The 21790-nt window shown below is 41.6% G+C and overlaps 1 protein-coding gene across 2 annotated transcripts in view; it reads left to right on the top strand.

Annotated features, from left to right (window-relative positions):
• Positions 1 to 21790, top strand: part of ACSS2 (acyl-CoA synthetase short chain family member 2) — a 330905-nt gene that overhangs the window by 115097 nt on the left and 194018 nt on the right. The gene's annotated exons all lie outside the window — the stretch shown is intronic.

Here is a 21790-nt window from a genome sequence, read left to right as displayed (position 1 = left end):
AGTATCCTCCTGTACCTTTTTCTATCTAAGTCTGGCATGTTTGTTTATTGTGTTGCTTGCTACTATACGCTGCACTAACCCGACTGCTCTCTATACGCATGCTTCAGTCTCTGCTTGAGTGACTTTACTTACTAAAAGCTGTTTCTCCTGCTACTAGCTTACAACTGCATACCGCTTGTAATTGCTTATAAGACGACGACCTGCTCAATCCCTTGATACTGGGCACCTAACCTGTTGGTGTCATATTTCTCCCTGGGACTCTATACCAGTTAAATTGGTATCAGTCTGGAGGACTGAAAAGAATTTTATGTCCCTTTAAGGAGTACACAATTACTGTATTTCAATGCCTGCTTGATCTGTAAATGCATGTGCTGTGCTGTTCTATCTTGTCATGCTTTATGTTACTACTGCTTAAAGGGACACTGAATCCAGTTTTTTTTCTTTTGTGATTCAGATAGAGCCTGCAATTTTAACCCCTTAATGACCACAGCACTTTTCCATTTTCTGTCCGTTTGGGACCAAGGCTATTTTTACATTTTTGAGATGTTTGTGTTTAGCTGTAATTTTCCTCTTACTCATTTAATGTACCCACACATATTATATACCGTTTTTCTCGCCATTAAATGGACTTTCTAAAGATACCATTATTTTCATCATATCTTATAATTTACTATAAAAAAAATTATAAAATATGAGGAAAAAATGGAAAAAAACACACTTTTTCTAACTTTGACCCCCAAAATCTGTTATATCTACAACCACCAAAAAACACCCATGCTAAATAGTTTCTAAATTTTGTCCTGATTTTAGAAATACCCAATGTTTACATGTTCTTTGCTTTTTTTGTAAACTATAGGGCCATAAATACAAGTAGCACTTTGCTATTTCCAAACCATTTCTTTTCAAAATTAGCGCTAGTTACATTAGAACACTGATATCTTTCAGGAATCTCTGAATATCCATTGACATGTATATATTTTTTTTTAGTAGACATCCCAAAGCATTGATCTAGGCCCATTTTGGTATATTTCATGCCACCATTTCACCGCCAAATGCAATCAAATACAAAAAAATCGTTCACTTTTCACAAATTTTTTCACAAACTTTTGGTTTCTCACTGAAATTATTTACAAACAGCTTGTGCAATTATGGCATAAATGGTTGTAAATTCTTCTCTGGGATCCCCTTTGTTCAGAAATAGCAGACATATATGACTTTGGCGTTGCTTTTTGGTAATTAGAAGGCAGCTAAATGCCACTGCGCACCACACGTGTATTATGCCCAGCAGTGAAGGGGTTAATTAGGGAGCATGTAGGGAGCTTTTTGGGGTAGTTTTAGCTTTAGTGTAGTGTAGTAGACAACCCCAAGTATTGATCTAGGCCAATTTTGGTATATTTCATGCCACCATTTCACCGCCAAATGCGATCAAATTAAAAAAAAACGTTAAATTTGTCTCAATTTTAGGTTTCTCACTGAAATTATTTACAAACAGCTTGTGCAATTATGGCACAAATGGTTGTAAATGCTTCTCTGGGATCCCCTTTGTTCAGAAATAGCAGACATATATGGCTTTGGCATTGCTTTTTGGTAATTAGAAGGCCTCTAAATGCTGCTGCGCATCACACGTGTATTATGGCTAGCAGTGAAGGGGTTAATTATGTAGCTTGTAGGGAGCTTGCAGGGTTAATTTTATCTTTAGTGTAGAGCTCAGCCTCCCACCTGAAACATCAGACCCCCTGATCCCTCCCAAACAGCTCTCTTCCCTCCCCCACCCCACAATTGTCCCCGCCATCTTAAGTACTGGCAGAAACTCTGCCAGTACTAAAATAAAAGGTATTTGGCCCTTTTTTTTTTAAAAAAAAGAAGCATATTTACATATGCTAATGTGTAGGATCCCCCCTTAGACCCCAACCTCACTGATCCCCCACCAAACAGCTCTCTAACCCTTCCCCTCTGCCTTAATGGGCGCCATCTTGGTTACTGGCAGCTGTCTGCCAGTACCCAGTTTTGTACAAAATGTGGCTTTTCTTAAAAAAAAATCTCTTTTCTGTAGTGTAGCTTTCCCCCCCACCAAGACCAACCCCCAACCCCTTCCAGATCCCTTAGATTAAATTTATAATGATGAAAATTTTATTTATTTTTTTTACTTTGAACTTTTTTTTTTCTGTAGTGTAGCGGTTCCCACCCGCTCCCGCCCGTGCACGCGCCCGCCCCCCCCCCCCCCCCCCGTGGACCCCGCGCGCGCCCCCGCAGGTCCCGCCCCCGATCCCGCCCTCCTCCACTCCACACACAGCATCGATGGCCGCCCACCCGCCAACGATACCGGCCACCGATGTCCGGTGCAGAGAGGGCCACGGAGTGGCTCTCTCTGCATCGGATGGCCAAGGGGGGTTATTGCAGGATGCCTCCATATCGAGGCATCACTGCAATAACCGGAAAGCAGCTGGAAGCGAGCAGGATCGCTTCCAGCTGCTTTCCAGACCAAGGACGTACGCCACACGTCCTCGGTCATTAACTGTATTTTTTTTGAGGACGTGTGGCGTACGTCCTTGGTCGTTAAGGGGTTAAGCAACTTTTTAATTTACTCCTATTATCAAATTCTCTTCATTCTCTTGGTATCTTTTTGAAATGCAAGAATGTAAGTTTAGATGCCGGCCCATTTTTGGTGATCATACTGTGTTGTTCTTGCTGATTGGTGGATAAATTCACCCACCAATAAACAAGTGCTTCCCATGGTTCTGAACCAAAAAAATAGCTTAGATGCCTTCTTTTTTAAATAAAGAAAGCAAGAGAACTAAGAAAAATTGATAATAGGAGTAAATTAGAAAGTTGCTTAAATTTGCATGCTCTATCTGAATCACGAAAGAAAAAAATTGGGTTCAGTGTCCCTTTAACATCTATTTATTTTGGATGACAAGTACTGTGTTTTGGAATGGAAGTTGGTCACTTTAAGGTAATCTCAGTTCTCACTAAAACCTTAATAAGGTCTGATGAATACCAGTGAACATCCCTTCCACCTACAGCACATGGTTTGGTTATTGGCTATCTGCTTCACCTGTGTATTAACATTTCTAAGCTCCATTTAGCATGGGTTATCACATGGGCCGGCCCACTTTTTTAGTTAAATATTTGTTATTATAGATTTGGGGTTTTGCCACCTGTTATAGTATTTTGGTTATGGTATGTACTACTTATGCCTTTGCCTAGGTGGATCTGGCTTAGTCCGGACCTGCAGGCTGCACAATAAAACCACTTTTTTGATAGTAAATTTCTACAAGTGTGTTGTCTTCTTTTAAAAGAGTGCTGAATTCCCAGTCTTTACAAATGTCACTACTATGTGCCATTTCTCTGTCTTTGCTATTGTTATTTATAGTGATTTAATGGGTCTGCACCAAAAGTATCTATATTAAAATTGCTATAGGAAAAATGTGTTTCTATATTAGGAAGTGTATGAGGACTCTCTTCACTTCAACACTTAGCTTTTTGCTAATTTTTCCATCCACCCCCCATAAATAGAGCATATATATATATATATATATATATATATATATATTTATATATTTACAGGTATACCCCGCTCATACAGCGGGTTAGGGACGGGAGCCCTGCTGTAAAGTGAAAACTGCCTTAAAGTGAAACAAGGCAGTTTTAGCTTTCTTTTCACTTGCCAGTCCAGTGTGTTTAAAATCTTGAAAACATGTTTGAACTAACATATATTAAGGGTGCAATGGTGCTATGTTTAGTTTAACGCTAGCACAGCATTCAATAAATACTGTACATGTAAAATAGTGACAATTACTGTAGTAAAATGTGCCAGACTATAGCACTGAGACACAGATTGCACTGCAATGCTGTTAACAGAGTGAACTAAGCATAACAAAATGGTGCCAGTCACTTTTCTCGCAATCTCACGATGATTACAGCACTGTTTTAAAATCCTTGGAGGTTGAACTTAAGCTCCACAAAGCGCTGTATTAGCGAAGCGCTGTAAAGTGAGGTCTACCTGTATTTGTATATATGTACTTATAAGCACATATATACATATATGTGCATATATACACACACACACAACTTGGAGCCCTTTCCAGTCAAATACCTCCAAAACATGAAAAATCGTATTTATTCATCTTTAATACAGTGTATGTGTTTAACCATATTCCAATGTTCTTCACATAGGGGAATATATACTATGAATTTTTAAATATACAATATCTCACAAAAGTGAGTACACCCCTCACATTTTTGTAAATATTTATTATATCTTTTCATGTGACAAGACTGAAGAAATGATACTTTGCTACAATGTAAAGTAGTGCTTGTACAGCCTGTATAACAGTGTAAATTTGCTGTCCCCTCCAAACAACTCAAACACATGCCATTAATGTTTAAACTGTTGGCAACAAAAGTGAGTACACCCCTAAGTGGAAATGTCCAAATTGGGCCCGAAGTGTCAATATTTGTTGTGGCCACCATTATTTTCCAGCACTGCCTTAACCCTCTTGGGCATGGAGTTCACCAGAGCTTCACAGGTTTCCACTGGAGTCCTCTTCCACTCCTCCATGACGACATCACAGAGCTGGTGGATGTTGGAGACCTTGTGCTCCCCCACTTCCGTTTGAGGATGCCCCACAGATGCTCAGCTTTTTCAGCAAGGCAGTGGTCATCTTGGAGGTGTGTTTGGGGTAGTTATCATGTTGGAATACTGCCCTGCGGCCCAGTCACCGAAGGGAGGGGATCATGCTCTGCTTCAGTATGTCACAGTACATTTTGGCATTCATGGTTCCCTCAATGAACTGTAGCTCCCCAGTGCTGGCAGCACTCATGCAGGCCCAGACCATGACACTCCCACCACCATGCTTGACTGTAGGCAAGATACACTTGTCTTTGTACTCCTCACCTGGTTGCCGCCACACACGCTTGACACCATCTGAACCAAATAAGTTTATCTTCCAATAATCCATGTCCTTATTCTGCTTGTGTTCAGCAAACTGTTTGCAGGCTTTCTTGTGCATCATCTTTAGAAGAGGCTTCCTTCTAGGACGACAGCCATGCAGACCAATTTGATGCAGTGTGCAGCAAATAGTCTGAGCACTGACAGGCTGACCCCCCACCCATTCATCCTCTGCAGCCATGCTGGCAGCACTCATACATCTATTTCCCAAAAACAGTCTCTGGATATGACGCTAAGCACGTGCACTCAACTTCTTTGGCCGCCATTGCGAGGCCTGTTCTGAGTGGAACCTGTCCTGTGAAACCGCTGTATGGGCTTGACCACCGTGCTGCAGCTCAGTTTTAGGGTCTTGGCAATCTTCTTATAGCCTAGGCCATCTTTATGTAGAGCAACAATTCTTTTTGTCAGATCCTCAGAGAGTTCTTTGCCATGAGGTGCCATGTTGAACTTCCAGTGACCAGTATGAAAGAGTGTGAGAGCGATCACACAAAATTTAACACACCTGCTCCTCATTCACACCTGAGACCTTGTAACACTAATGAGTAACATGACACCGAGGACGGAAAATGGCTAATAGGGCCCAATTTGAACATTTCCACTTAGGGGTGTACTCACTTTTGTTGCCAACGGTTTAGACATTAATGGCTGTGTGTTGAATTATTTTGAGGGGACAGCAAATTTACACTGTTTTATACAGGCTGTACACTTACTACTACATTGTAGCAAAGTGTCATTTCTTCAGTGTTGTCATATGAAAAGATATAATTAAATATTTACAAAAATGTGAGGGGTGTACTCACTTTTGTGAGATACTGTATATATCTCTATGGCTTACTAGTAAGGAGTTAAAAGCTACTAGCCCAAAGGGAAAAAGTTACTAGTCCACTCAATGTTAAAGATCGGAAGAATTCAAAGTTGTTCGCTGCAATGTCGTCCAGGACTGGTGGATCACTGGAAATTTCAAGCCATATATATTTCTTTACATATAGTAAATATATATATATATATAACCTTTTCTTCTATGTGAAGAACATTGGAATGTGTAATATTAATAGCTCAGTTAGGGTTAGTGTGCGAGTATAAGTGTCAGTTTATTTTCCAGTTTGCCAGCTCCATTGAAGCCTATGGGGAGAATAGTTAATGCGGTGCTCCAACTTTTTGCATGTGTTGAGTTTCGCTTGTGTGCAAACTTTTTACTTAACTTGTAATAAGAGTGCTACCCGACGCACGCAAAAATAAAACTTCTAGCGAAGTTAATGCTCAAGCGAGAGTGCTAAATAGCGAGCCACTTGTAATCTAGCCCTTTAGCGGCTGAATAATTACAGTGTTAAAGAAAATCCCCCAGCTCATAAATGTTAACGGGTCATAATACCCAAATGTTTAAACACTTGAAAGTGATGCAGCATAGCTGTAAAAAGCTGCCTAGAAAATATCTCCTGAACATCTCTATGTAATAAAGAAAGATATTTTACCTCAAAAGTTCCTCAGTAGCCACATCCCATTGTTAAGGATTTCTAAGCAGCATTTTAGTGTGTCTGTCCTGGGACAGCTTAGGGGATGAGCCTCGTGAACTCTCATATTATTTCACCAATCAGGTAAAGGAAGCTTACTATGAAATCTCATGAGAGTTAAGTCAAATCTCATGAGATCACAGTAAGAGTTCATGACCTCAGCACTGCTGATGCTGATTGGCTACTGTTCATTTCTTCATTTTTTTTTTTTTTTTACCTGCAGCTGGGAGCAGGTGAAGTATAACTTTTTACACAGAACTTACTCTGCTGAGCTGAGGAGATTGTGAGGTAAAATATCTTCCTTTTTTACATAGAGATGCTCAGGTGATATTTTCCTGTCAGCTTTTTACAGTTATACTGCATCAGTTTCAAGTGATTTAGCATATGAGTATTATGTCCCTTTAAGCTTTTTTCTTCTGTTAAGTGTGATCAGTCCACGGGTCATCATTACTTCTGGGATATTACTCCTCCCCAACAGGAAGTGCAAGAGGATTCACCCAGCAGAGTTGCATATAGCCCCTCCCCTCTACGTCACCCCCAGTCATTCTCTTGCACCCAACGACTAGATAGGATGTGTGAGAGGACTATGGTGATTTTATTTAGTTTATTTCTTCAATCAAAAGTTTGTTATTTTTTTAATAGCACCGGAGTGTGTTATTCCTTCTCTGGTAGAGTTTGAAGAAGAATCTACCAGAGTTTTTACTATGATTTTAGCCGGAGTTGTTAAGATCATATTGCTGTTTCTCGGCCATCTGAGGAGAGGTAAACTTCAGATCAGGGGACAGCGGGCAGTTTATTCTGCAAAAAGGTATGTAGCAGTTTTTATTTTCTAACAATGGAATTGCTGAGAAAATCCTGCCATACCGACATTATATCATGTATGTATAATTTACATTTTAGTATTCTGGGGAATGGTACTTCACTGGAATTACACTGTGTATATAAGATTTTAGCCTAATAGAAATACAAAAGGCTTTTTAATAATTCTTAATTATGTTAAACGTTTTTGCTGGAATGTAAAATCGTTTTCATTTTCTGAGGTACTGGGTGAATAAAATGTTTGGGCACTATTTTTCCACTTGGCAGTTGCTGGATCTAATTATGACAGTTTTTAATCTCTCTCACTGTTGTGTGTGAGGGGGTGGGACCTTTTTTTGGCGCTTTTGCTACGCATCAAAAATTTCAGTCAAAAGCTCATTGTTTTTTCCTGCATGTTCCGGTTTATCTCTACAGAACCCAGGGATCTTCAAAGCTAATTTGAGGGAAGTAATCTAACAGAGCTGTAAGATTGTAGTTGACTGTGATAAAAAAACGTTTATTCTTTAACTTTTTTATGCCTCAGGGTTAGTTATTTCTTGCTACTGGGTACAAGCCTTTACTAAGTTGCATTTTGTTTTATAAAGCTGACTGATTATCATCTGTTATATATATTCAGTGCCTTTCAAGCACAGTTCGTTTTTTTTTTTTCATTGTATTTTACTTGTATAGTATTTCCAAATTGCAAGTTTATTTGCTAGTCTGTTAAACATGTCTGATTCAGAAGATGAGACCTGTACTATTTGTACTAAAGCCAAGGTGGAGCCCAATAGAAATTTATGTACTAACTGTATTGATGCTACATTAAATAAAAGTCAATCTGTACAAATTGAACAAATTTCACCAAACAACGAGGGGAGAGTTATGCCGACTAACTCGCCTCACGTGACAGTACCTGCATCTCCCGCTCGGGACGTGCGCGATATGGCGACGCCAAGTACATCTGGGCGGCCATTGCAAATAACATTACAAGATATGGCTACTGTTATGACTGAGGTTTTGGCTAAATTACCAGAACTAAGGGGCAAGCGTGATCACTCTGGAGTGAGAACAGAGTGCGCTGATAATGTTAGGGCCATGTCAGATACTGCGTCACAACTTGCAGAACATGAGGACGGAGAGCTTCATTCTGCGGCTGACGGTTCTGATCCAAACAGATTGGATTCAGATATTTCAAATTTTAAATTTAAGCTGGAAAACCTCCGTGTTTTACTAGGGGAGGTGTTAGCGGCCCTGAATGATTGTAACACAGTTGCAATACCCGAGAAAATGTGTAGGTTGGATAAATATTTTGCTGTACCAACAAGTACTGACGTTTTTCCTATACCTAAAAGACTAACTGAAATTATTACTAAGGAGTGGGATAGACCCGGTGTGCCGTTCTCACCCCCTCCAATATTTAGAAAGATGTTTCCAATAGACACCACCGCCAGGGATTTATGGCAAACGGTCCCTAAGGTGGAGGGAGCAGTTTCTACTTTAGCTAAACGTACTACTATCCCGGTAGAGGATAGCTGTGCCTTTTCAGATCCAATGGATAAAAAATTAGAGGCTTACCTTAAGAAAATGTTTGTTCAACAAGGTTTTATATTGCAACCCCTTGCATGCATTGCGCCGATCACGGCTGCAGCGGCATTCTGGATTGAGTCTCTAGAAGAGAATCTTGGTTCAGCTACGCTGGACGACATTTCAGACAGGCTTAGAGTACTTAAGCTATCTAATTCATTCATTTCGGAAGCCGTAGTACATTTAATTAAGCTTACGGCTAAGAATTCCGGATTCGCCATTCAAGCGCGCAGAGCACTGTGGCTAAAATCCTGGTCAGCTGATGTAACTTCTAAGTCCAAATTACTTAATATACCTTTCAAGGGACAGACCTTATTTGGGCCTGGTTTGAAAGAAATTATCGCTGACATTACAGGAGGTAAGGGCCACGCCCTACCTCAAGACAAAGCCAAACCTAAGGCTAGACAGTCTAATTTTCGTTCCTTTCGGAATTTCAAAGCAGGAGCAGCATCATCTTCCACTACTCCAAAACAAGAAGGATCTGGTGCTCGCTACAGACAAGGCTGGAGACCCAACCAGTCCTGGAACAAGGGCAAGCAGGCCAGGAAGCCTGCAGCTGCCACTAAAACAGCATGAATTGAGGGCCCCCGATCCGGGATCGGATCTAGTGGGGGGCAGACTTTCTCTCTTCGCCCAGGCTTGGGCAAGAGATGTCCAGGATCCCTGGGCGCTAGAGATAATATCTCAGGGATACCTTTTGGACTTCAAACACTCTCCTCCAAGAGAGAGATTTCATCTGTCAAGGTTGTCGACAAACCAAACAAAGAAAGAAGCGTTTCTACGCTGCATACAAGACCTATTGTTAATGGGAGTAATCCATCCAGTTCCACGGTCGGAACAGGGACAAGGGTTTTACTCAAATCTGTTTGTGGTTCCCAAAAAAGAGGGAACTTTCAGACCAATACTGGATTTAAAGATCCTAAACAAATTCCTAAGAGTTCCATCATTCAAAATGGAGACTATCCGGACAATTTTACCCATGATCCAAGAAGGTCAGTACATGACCACAGTGGACTTAAAGGACGCTTACCTTCACATACCGATTCACAAAAATCATTACCGGTATCTAAGGTTTGCCTTTCTAGACAGGCATTACCAGTTTGTGGCTCTTCCATTCGGATTGGCTACAGCTCCAAGAATCTTCACAAAGGTTCTAGGTGCTCTTCTGGCGGTACTAAGACCGCGGGGAATTTCGGTAGCTCCTTACCTAGACGACATTCTGATACAAGCTTCAAGCTTTCAAACTGCCAAGTCTCATACAGAGTTAGTACTGGCATTTCTAAGGTCACATGGATGGAAGGTGAACGAAAAGAAAAGTTCACTCGTTCCACTTACAAGAGTTCCCTTCCTGGGGACTCTTATAGATTCTGTAGAAATGAAGATTTACCTGACAGAAGACAGGTTAACAAGGCTTCAAAGTGCTTGCCGCACCCTTCATTCCATTCAACACCCATCGGTGGCTCAATGCATGGAGGTAATCGGCCTAATGGTAGCAGCAATGGACATAGTGCCATTTGCTCGCTTACACCTCAGACCACTGCAATTGTGCATGCTAAGTCAGTGGAATGGGGATTACTCAGACTTGTCCCCTTCTCTGAATCTGGATCAAGAGACCAGAAATTCTCTTCTATGGTGGCTTTCTCGGCCACATCTGTCCAGGGGGATGCCATTCAGCAGACCAGACTGGACAATTGTAACAACAGACGCCAGCCTTCTAGGTTGGGGTGCCGTCTGGAATTCTCTGAAGGCTCAGGGACAATGGAGTCAGGAGGAGAGTCTCCTGCCAATAAACATTCTGGAATTGAGAGCAGTTCTCAATGCCCTACTGGCTTGGCCCCAGTTGACAACTCGGGGGTTCATCAGGTTTCAGTCGGACAACATCACGACTGTAGCTTACATCAACCATCAGGGAGGGACAAGGAGCTCCCTAGCAATGATGGAAGTATCAAAGATAATTCGCTGGGCAGAGTCTCACTCTTGCCACCTGTCAGCAATCCACATCCCGGGAGTGGAGAATTGGGAGGCGGACTTCTTAAGTCGTCAGAATTTTCATCCGGGGGAATGGGAACTTCATCCGGAGGTCTTTGCCCAAATACTTCGACGTTGGGGCAAGCCAGAGATAGATCTCATGGCGTCTCGACAGAACGCCAAGCTTCCTCGGTACGGGTCCAGATCCAGGGATCCAGGAGCAGTCCTAATAGATGCCCTGACGGCACCTTGGGACTTCAGGATGGCTTATGTGTTTCCACCCTTCCCGATGCTTCCTCGATTGATTGCCAGAATCAAACAGGAGAGAGCATCAGTGATTCTGATAGCACCTGCATGGCCACGCAGGACTTGGTATGCAGACCTGGTGGACATGTCATCCTGTCCACCTTGGTCTCTACCTCTGAAACAGGACCTCTTGATACAGGGTCCTTTCAAACATCAAAATCTAACTTCTCTGAAGCTGACTGCTTGGAAATTGAACGTTTGATTTTATCAAGACGTGGGTTTTCTGAGTCAGTTATTGACACCTTAATACAGGCCAGGAAGCCTGTTACCAGAAAGATTTACCATAAAATATGGCGTAAATACCTATATTGGTGTGAATCCAAAGGTTACTCTTGGAGTAAGGTTAGGATTCCTAGGATATTGTCTTTTCTACAAGAAGGTTTAGAAAAGGGTTTATCTGCTAGTTCATTAAAGGGACAGATTTCAGCTCTGTCTATTCTGTTACACAAACGTCTGTCAGAAGTGCCAGACGTTCAGGCTTTTTGTCAGGCTTTAGCGAGGATTAAGCCTGTGTTTAAGACTGTTGCTCCACCATGGAGTTTAAATCTTGTTCTTAACGTTTTACAGGGCGTTCCGTTTGAACCCCTCCATTCCATTGATATAAAGTTGTTATCTTGGAAAGTTCTATTTTTAATGGCTATTTCATCGGCTCGAAGAGTCTCTGAATTATCAGCCTTACATTGTGATTCTCCTTATTTGATTTTTCATTCGGATAAGGTAGTTCTGCGTACTAAACCTGGGTTCTTACCCAAGGTAGTCACTAACAGGAATATCAATCAGGAGATTGTTGTTCCATCTTTGTGTCCAAATCCTTCTTCAAAGAAGGAACGTCTTCTGCACAATCTGGATGTAGTTCGTGCCCTAAAATTTTACTTACAGGCAACTAAAGAATTTCGACAGACGTCTTCCCTGTTTGTCGTTTACTCTGGTCAGAGGAGAGGTCAAAAAGCTTCTGCTACCTCTCTCTCTTTTTGGCTACGTAGCATAATACGTTTAGCCTATGAGACTGCTGGACAGCAACCTCCTGAAAGAATTACAGCTCATTCCACTAGGGCTGTGGCTTCCACTTGGGCCTTTAAGAATGAGGCCTCTGTTGAACAGATTTGCAAGGCTGCAACTTGGTCTTCGCTTCATACTTTTTCCAAATTTTACAAATTTGACACATTTGCTTCCTCGGAGGCTATTTTTGGGAGAAAGGTTCTTCAGGCAGTGGTTCCTTCTGTATAAAAGAGCCTGCCTATCCCTCCCGTCATCCGTGTACTTTTGCTTTGGTATTGGTATCCCAGAAGTAATGATGACCCGTGGACTGATCACACTTAACAGAAGAAAACATAATTTATGCTTACCTGATAAATTCCTTTCTTCTGTAGTGTGATCAGTCCACGGCCCGCCCTGTTTTTTAAGGCAGGTAATTATTTTTAAATTATACTCCAGTCACCACTACACCCTTGGTTCCTCCTTTCTCGTTGGTCCTTGGTCGAATGACTGGGGGTGACGTAGAGGGGAGGGGCTATATGCAACTCTGCTGGGTGAATCCTCTTGCACTTCCTGTTGGGGAGGAGTAATATCCCAGAAGTAATGATGACCCGTGGACTGATCACACTACAGAAGAAAGGAATTTATCAGGTAAGCATAAATTATGGTTTTTTTTTTTTTAACCTTTATTTATTAAATATCAAGCAGTTAGATACAGTAAATATGAAATCGGTTTTAGACCTGATAATACAGATTAATAATGAATCAAATATGACAAGGGCGATAAACCAAACTGTTGACCTCCAGTGTCTATCAAGTCCCATTGGGTTTCCCCAATTGTTTTTTTTTCTATTCGTTTTTATTGGCAGAGAAAAAGCAATCACATGACAATCCAAAGGTACAGTGTCAAACGGTGCGCAGACCGTCAATTTGTAATATTATAAGCAGTGAGTACATTGAGCATTATGTATAGGACAATGGTATTACATTATGTATTGCAAAGGAATTAAATTTATCGAAAGCTCAGATAAGCTTGTAACCGGGATACAATAAGCAGTACTTGGTCATAAGTGATCGCCTCCATCTCTTTTTTTGTTCCTTTATTATCATAACTTATATCAACATTTATTAAACCTTAACACTTAACCAAAACATCCTAACCAAGGGGGAATAAACACACACACACAAAAAAGGGGGGGGGGGGGTAAGAAACGGTTGAAGTCTGTGTTTAGTGTTTAGTTTGACATCATGCTGTTACAAAAAGTTGTTTCATTAAACAAAGCTTAAATTGGGCTATCATAGGTGGTTGTTTAGAGATCCACCTATCAAGAATACAGTATCTCGCTAACAGTGTGCACAGAGTGAGCAGCCTATGGTGTTTTTGTGCGTGTCCTCCCATCTGAATAGGTATATTTTACTCAAATCTATCTCGGTTTCTATGTTGAATGTAGCCTTTAACCAATATTGGTATTGTCCCCAAAACCGTCTGATTAACGGACATAAGAAAAAGTAATGTTGGAGTGAGGGGGACTCGCTGCAGCATTTAACACAAATGTCAGGGTGTTGTGGTTTCCATTTTGATAACCTGTGAGGAGTAATATAATCTCTATGCAGCATTCTAAGCTGTGCTTCTCTAAGGGGCACTGCCAACGTCGCTGATTTGATGGCCTCCATACTATTCGTCTAATCTTGTACAGTCAGTGTAGATGAGACATCGTTGTATAGTTTCATTAAAACATGTGTTTGACTTCTATAAGCAATTATTGAAACGAAAAGAAATCACAATACAGACAATGACAATGAGAAATGCCCTATTTGAAACAATGTCTGGGAGATGGCGAAAGGGGATTTCTTCCAGAACTCTGGATTAGATTGCAAAAGGCTTGACACATAATGTCTCCCCTAAAGATAGGCTTAAAAATGTTTGTTAGAAATATGAAACCTAGTTTTGAGTTCTTGAAAGGATTTGACAGTGTGTTTTAACGGTTGCCCACCTTTCTGAGTCCAAGAGTTTTCCAAGCGCTGAACGGTCCGCACATATTTCCCGCCGGAAAATCAAGGTTTCCCACTAGGAGTATGAATTTAGGAGTAGGATAGATGAGTCCCATATATTTATTAATCACCCGCCAATCTTGCAGAGGGTCTCTATATAGTATACTATTGGCAACTGATTGTGGGATATCCTTCAGTGAGGCATAGGGAAGGTATGCTAATGCCATAGGTGCCAGTGTTGCTTCTTAAAGTGTCGCGTCGCAGAAATGGGAGGTGCCCAATTGCCAGTCGGTTACCAGCCTAGCCAAGGTCGCCCAGTTATAAAGCTTTAAATTTGGGAAGCCCAAACCCCCACTAAGGAAGGGAAGTTGCAATTTCTCTGCTGCTATACAGGGTTTCTCCAACATAGGTGTGTCCGGTCCACGGCGTCATCCTTACTTGTGGGATATTCTCTTCCCCAACAGGAAATGGCAAAGAGCCCAGCAAAGCTGGTCACATGATCCCTCCTAGGCTCCGCCTACCCCAGTCATTCTCTTTGCCGTTGTACAGGCAACATCTCCACGGAGATGGCTTAGAGTTTTTTAGTGTTTAACTAGAAAGATTTACCACAAAATTTGGAAAAAATATATCTGTTGGTGTGAATCTAAAGGATTCCCTTGGGACAAGGTTAAGATTCCTAGGATTCTATCCTTCCTTCAAGAAGGATTGGAAAAAGGATTATCTGCAAGTTCCCTGAAGGGACAGATTTCTGCCTTGTCGGTGTTACTTCACAAAAAACTGGCTGCTGTGCCAGATGTTCAAGCCTTTGTTCAGGCTCTGGTTAGAATTAAGCCTGTTTACAAACCTTTGACTCCTCCTTGGAGTCTCAATTTAGTTCTTTCAGTTCTTCAGGGGGTTCCGTTTGAACCCTTGCATTCCGTTGATATTAAATTATTATCTTGGAAAGTTTTGTTTTTAGTTGCAATTTCTTCTGCCAGAAGAGTTTCAGAATTATCTGCTCTGCAGTGTTCTCCTCCTTATCTGGTGTTCCATGCAGATAAGGTGGTTTTACGTACTAAACCTGGTTTTCTTCCAAAAGTTGTTTCTAACAAAAACATTAACCAGGAGATTATCGTACCTTCTCTGTGTCCGAAACCAGTTTCAAAGAAGGAACGTTTGTTGCACAATTTGGATGTTGTTCGCGCTCTAAAGTTCTATTTAGATGCTACAAAGGATTTTAGACAAACATCTTCCTTGTTTGTTGTTTATTCCGGTAAAAGGAGAGGTCAAAAAGCAACTTCTACCTCTCTCTCTTTTTGGATTAAAAGCATCATCAGATTGGCTTACGAGACTGCCGGACGGCAGCCTCCCGAAAGAATCACAGCTCATTCCACTAGGGCTGTGGCTTCCACATGGGCCTTCAAGAACGAGGCTTCTGTTGATCAGATATGTAGGGCAGCGACTTGGTCTTCACTGCACACTTTTACCAAATTTTACAAGTTTGATACTTTTGCTTCTTCTGAGGCTATTTTTGGGAGAAAGGTTTTGCAAGCCGTGGTGCCTTCCATTTAGGTGACCTGATTTGCTCCCTCCCTTCATCTGTGTCCTAAAGCTTTGGTATTGGTTCCCACAAGTAAGGATGACGCCGTGGACCGGACACACCTATGTTGGAGAAAACAGAATTTATGTTTACCTGATAAATTACTTTCTCCAACGGTGTGTCCGGTCCACGGCCCGCCCTGGTTTTTTAATCAGGTCTGATAATTTATTTTCTTTAACTACAGTCACCACGGTACCATATGGTTTCTCCTATGCAAATATTCCTCCTTAACGTCGGTCGAATGACTGGGGTAGGCGGAGCCTAGGAGGGATCATGTGACCAGCTTTGCTGGGCTCTTTGCCATTTCCTGTTGGGGAAGAGAATTTCCCACAAGTAAGGATGACGCCGTGGACCGGACACACCGTTGGAGAAAGTAATTTATCAGGTAAACATAAATTCTGTTTTTTTCCCCCTCCAAATAAGAGGATATGGCTCGGGTCAGGAACGTCAGATCATCCCTAGTCATGAGAAAGGGCAGCATAAGTAATGGGTACATTATCTTTGACAGTATGGTCATTTTAACTAAGTTAACTCGTCCCGATAGTCCCAGGGGAAGGTTGATCCAGCTATGGAGCTGAGAGGCAAGACTATTGCATTTTTCAGAAATATTCAACATATACATCTTATGGGGGTCTCTATGTACTTTAATGCCAAGATATGTTAGTGCGTTTGGCACTTCTATAAATGGGAATATATGTCTAGAACTAGAATGTTTGTTTAGCCACAAGATCTCGGATTTAGATGCATTGATCTTGTAACCTGAGAAGTCGCCAAATTCTGAGATGGTATGTAATATGTGTGGTATGTGTCGTGAAGGCGAGTCAACAAATAATAGCATGTCATCTGCATATAAGGCCATGTGTATGGAATGACCTCCCATTGTGATGCCCGGGAAAGTCTGTCTGTTTTATTGCCAGGGGTTCTAATGCCAGGTTGAACAGAAGGGGTGACAGGGGACAACCTCTGTACCCCTCTGTAGCTGAAAATCCGGAGAAAACAGGCCATTAGTCAATATGCGTGCCTCAGGTGAGCTGTACATTTTGCGTATCAGATCTATAAAGGGGCCCCTAAAATTAAACTGCTGCATAGTATTAATAAGGTGAGAACACTCCACACTGTCAAATGCCTTCTCCACATCAAGAGACAGCAGGAAGGCCTCTGTAACGTCAGTCCTTCCCCCCCCACCCAAAGACCAGTAATGGTCGACCACTTGAAGTACCTTGCGAAGGTTAACTACAGAAGTATGTTTGGAAACAAAGCCCGTCTGATCCGGGTGTATTAACAAAGGAACAAAGTTTTTTAGCCTGTTAGCCATAATGTTCATGAAGAGCTTGTAGTCAGTGTTTAGTAAGGATATGGGTCTGAATGAATCTGGGAGGGAGTGGTCCTTACCCTGTTTGGGAATAAGGGTGATGTGGGCAGAGGTGAAACTCCTCAAGGGGGCTGTCTCCTCCTGGAAGTAGGTGTTAAATAGTTTAGTCAGTGTGCTTGTAATCTGTGGTTGGAGGATTCTATAAAATTCAGTGGGGAGTCTGTCTGATCCTGGCACTTTCCTTAACGGAATAGATTTTAGAGTAAATGTTATTTCGTTATTGGTTATGGGTGAGTTTAAGTTGTCCAACTGTTCCTGAGTCAATTGGGGCAAATTAAGAGTTTGCCAAAAGCGAGTCTGGGAGTCGGGGTCCGATGGATCTTGACGGGTATAGAGTTGTGCAATATCTTTTCGTGATGTGTGTGTGCGTCCTTGAAATTTTAGCACTGCTACATTGGATTTTGCTGTCCGAGTCTTAGTCAGGGCTGCCAGCATTTTACCCGGCCTGCTTCCGAGTCTAAAGTATTTACCAGCTGTTCTCAGCAAACCCGAGGCAGCCTGGTGCTTCATAAATGTCTCAAGTTCCACCTTTACGGCTTCATAAGCCCCATATGTATCTGGAGACCTTGTCATACAGTGTTTCCGGTAAGCCTGACTCAGCTGTTTTTTAAGCCCCATGTACCTGTGTTGAGTTTTAAATTTGATCTCGGAAACATATAATATTATGGAACCTGTTAGTACCGATTTTGCTGCTTCCCAGAAAAGCTGGGCGTTTTCTACATGTGCTAGGTTGTCTGTGTAATAGTCTGTCCAGCTCTGACTTAAGAATTTTACGAAAGCTTCTAATGAGGCTAAATGTGTTGGAAATCTGAGAGTGTTTCTGTTTGGACGCGGGCCATATGAGTTCAAAGTCAACTCGACAGGCGCGTTATCCGACAACAGTATGTCATGTATTTTACAGTTGTGGACCTGTGTGACAAGGGAATTAGAAATCTTGAAAAGATCTATCCTAGATAGGGTGTGTTTGGCCTTGGCCAGGCACGTGTAGTCTCTACCCTCTGGGTGTTGCAACCTCCATATATCACAGGTGTCAAGGTGCGAATCAAACATGTCACAAATCTAGGACTCATACCTGGCTTTATAGTTTTTTTGGGGCATCCAGCCACACACTATCCAGTACATGTGAGGGGGAAATGTTAAAATCCCCGCCTATGATCAGTTTTGATCCTATATGAGGAGTTAATTTTTGTATCATACCTTTCCAAAAAAAATTTGATCTACGGTTGGGGGCATAGACATTACAAAACACATAATTGACAGAGTTGATATTTGCCTGTACTATCAGGAATCTTCCCTCTGTGTCTGAGTAGGTGTGGTTGATAAGTACCGGCAATCTTTTACCAAACAGGATGGCTAGACCTCTGCTTGCGCTGGTGTGTGAAAGATAGGTTACATGACCCACCCAGTCCCTCTGTAATTTAGAGTGTTCCTTATCGGTTAGATGAGTTTCTTGCAAAAGGGCTATGTCTGCTCCCAACCGCCTGCGGTGGGTGAGGACTGCTTTTCTTTTGATGGGGGAATTAAGTCCCCCCACGTTCCACGTTATTCTTTTAAGTGACATATTAGGTCAATATATAAGAATTGGGCCAAGAGTTTGGTCAGTCTCTGCCAGAAATCCGGGTTACGATGGTTGGGTCCGTAGATATTGCACAAGGTATACCATTGTTCCCGCCATTTAATTTTCACATTGACAAACCTTCCATCTGGGTCAATGATCTAAGTGTCTATCTGACATTGAAAATGTTTATGAAAGAGTATCGCCACACCTCTACTGAAATTATTGTTAGGGGCAGAGATAATTTCTGATATCCAATTAGTCTTAAGTTTTACATGTTCAAGGGCATTGGTTTGCGGCAGGGCTGCCACTAGAAATTTTGGGGCCCTGACTCAGCCAGTTTTCAGGGCACCCCAGCGCCCGCACACACACAAAAATAAATAAAATCTAAAATATATATATATATATATATATATATGTATTTGCATACAAAGAGAGAAGCGCTGTACCAGGAACGAACAACAGCTCAGTGGCTTGTTCTATGGCAATTTATCACCCGGAAGCAGCATCTTTTAGACCAGTGTGCTTTTCACAGAGAAAAACTTTCCTGAAGTATATCAGTCTGATCCCGCCAAGTATGGTCAGTCCAGCCCCGAAATACCAGGCAATTCTCCTCTGAACAAGGAACATGACAACCCCATGAGGCTGCTTCCGGGTGGTAAATCGCCATAGAACTAGCTGATAAGCTGTTGTTCGTACTCGATTGGGTTGAATTGCTTGGAGCAGCGATCTTTAGACTGCTGCTTCATAACTGCTGTTTCTGGCAAAAACGAGTGGGCCTTATGGCCCATTGGCTGCCAGTTGGCCATCCCTGTTTTAAACGATACCCACTAGCTTGGGTGAACAATTTTACACATACCTGTCTCGCCACCCTTACAGCAGCGCAATGAGCAATAGTAAGCACTTAGCATGAAACTTAGTTTGAATATAGTTTATGTACTATGACTTGACGGAAACAATTTTTATATTTACTTAATGAACATTATATGTTGTGTAAACCTGTTTTTAAAACATGCCCCCTCCACACTGATGAGATCTGCATTCACTGGCATTGTGCTCAGTCAGCCCTATACTTTTCCTATGGCAGTCACATTGCCACTTGTCTGTACAGCGGGGGTCAGCCCACTTTTAACATTTGGCTCTGTGGGAGCATTGCAAGACTGGCAAGTCTGTAATAGCATTTCTAAGAGAGGGGTACCTGTTAAAGGGGCATTGTAGTTAAAAAATAACATTGCTCTAATTTTAAGTATTCAACTTTTGCACTACTTGCTGAAGAACTCTCTGTTTAATTGCTGCAAAAAAACTTAAACATATAAGTGAATTCCTGTTTGGGAGTTGCAAGCACTGTAGCTTTATTGTTTAAGACAGCTAGCTCATTGGTTGCTTCCTGCCCAGGACCAGCAGTTCTTTGCAGCTCCCAAGCAGGATTTTATCTATGTGTTTGACCCATTTGTGGGGGTTAAACACATTTAGTTTCACACTGAGTAGCGAAAATATTACATGCTCAACAACACGTTAGTTAGAGCACTACAATGTCTATGTGGGATTTGTGTCTTTCAAAACAATGAAGTTTTTTTGTAGTCACTTTAGGGCAAGACCTTTCTTTTGAATGGGAACAAAGTGCTAAGCCAGTCTCCTTTAGATTACAAAATGTGTACAGTTTATCCTGGACAAGCATTTTGGCCTATACAGGTCTCATGGTTTGGCATGCTACTGCATTCCCAAGTGTCATTTGCTCATTCAGCAACTAAAGGTATATCTAAGCACCTAATGTGATAGATGCTTGAATATACCTTTAGTAGCTTGTTCTGTATGTAGTGACTACACACAGTGCAGGTTCTTTTTGCATACCTGTCTACGAGTATTTTTTTCCTCCATAAAATGTCGTTTTGGTCACATCCAACCTTAAAAAGAGGAGCTACAGTGGTGTCACTTGGGAATGATATTTGTTGTAGACCTGAACTGGAACAGTAAATCCCTTAATATGCGCTGGGTGTTTTCCCCAGCAGCTGTCCGTGATGAGCAGTGATAACATTATTGGAAGTCTTTCTTTTCAAGCCTTTCCAAATAATCCTTTAACAGAGAGCATTTCATCTTGGAAGCCTGATGCCTTATTTGAAAATTTGTCTGAACATGTGTGTTTTTCGTACACCCAAGGGGCTAAATAACTGCCTTGTGTGTTAGCTTTAGGTGGGGGGGGGTCACTGCTGTGTTAGTTTTATTAGCATAAACTGAAGTTTGATTGCATTATTTATGTTACAAAAACTCACTTAGGTTCAGTTACTACTTGTGAGCTTTTAATGTAAGGATATGGCTAGAGTAAGGCTCTTTGCTTTAAAACTATGACCTTTCCATGGTGACCACTTACAGAATGAGTGAGACTGCTCGTGGTATATTTGTGCCTTTCATAAAGTTTGTCAGGTTGTGGGCATTAGAAGACAGCATGACTAGAAAATCACTGTACTTTGTGTTATTAGTTTAACCCCTTAATGACCACAGCACTTTTCCATTTTCTGTCCGTTTGGGACCAAGGCTACTTTTACATTTCTTTCATGTAATTAGCAAGAGTCCATGAGCTAGTGACGTATGGGATATACATTCCTACCAGGAGGGGCAAAGTTTCTCAAACCTCAAAATGCCTACAAATACACCCCTCACCACACCCACAAATCAGTTTTACAAACTTTGCCTCCTATGGAGGTGGTGAAGTAAGTTTGTGCTAGATTCTACGTTGATATGCGCTCCGCAGCAGGTTGGAGCCCGGTTTTCCTCTCAGCGTGCAGTGAATGTCAGAGGGATGTGAGGAGAGTATTGCCTATTTGAATGCAGTGATCTCCTTCTACGGGGTCTATTTCATAGGTTCTCTGTTATCGGTCGTAGAGATTCATCTCTTACCTCCCTTTTCAGATCGACGATATACTCTTATATATATACCATTACCTCTGCTGATTTTCGTTTCAGTACTGGTTTGGCTTTCTACAAACATGTAGATGAGTGTCCTGGGGTAAGTAAGTATGGTTGGGCACTTTTTTAATAAAGTTCTAAATATATGTATTCAAACATTTATTTGCCTTGACTCAGGATGTTCAACATTCCTTATTTTCAGACAGTCAGTTTCATATTTGGGATAATGCACTTGAATCAATTATTTTTCTTACCTTAAAAATTTGACTTTTTTCCCTGTGGGCTGTTAGGCTCG

Source organism: Bombina bombina, chromosome 1, assembly GCF_027579735.1.
Source record: "Bombina bombina isolate aBomBom1 chromosome 1, aBomBom1.pri, whole genome shotgun sequence".
Taxonomy (NCBI): domain Eukaryota; kingdom Metazoa; phylum Chordata; class Amphibia; order Anura; family Bombinatoridae; genus Bombina; species Bombina bombina.
The sequence above is the reverse complement of the archived record's forward strand: the minus strand, read 5'-3'. Positions and strand labels throughout refer to the sequence as shown.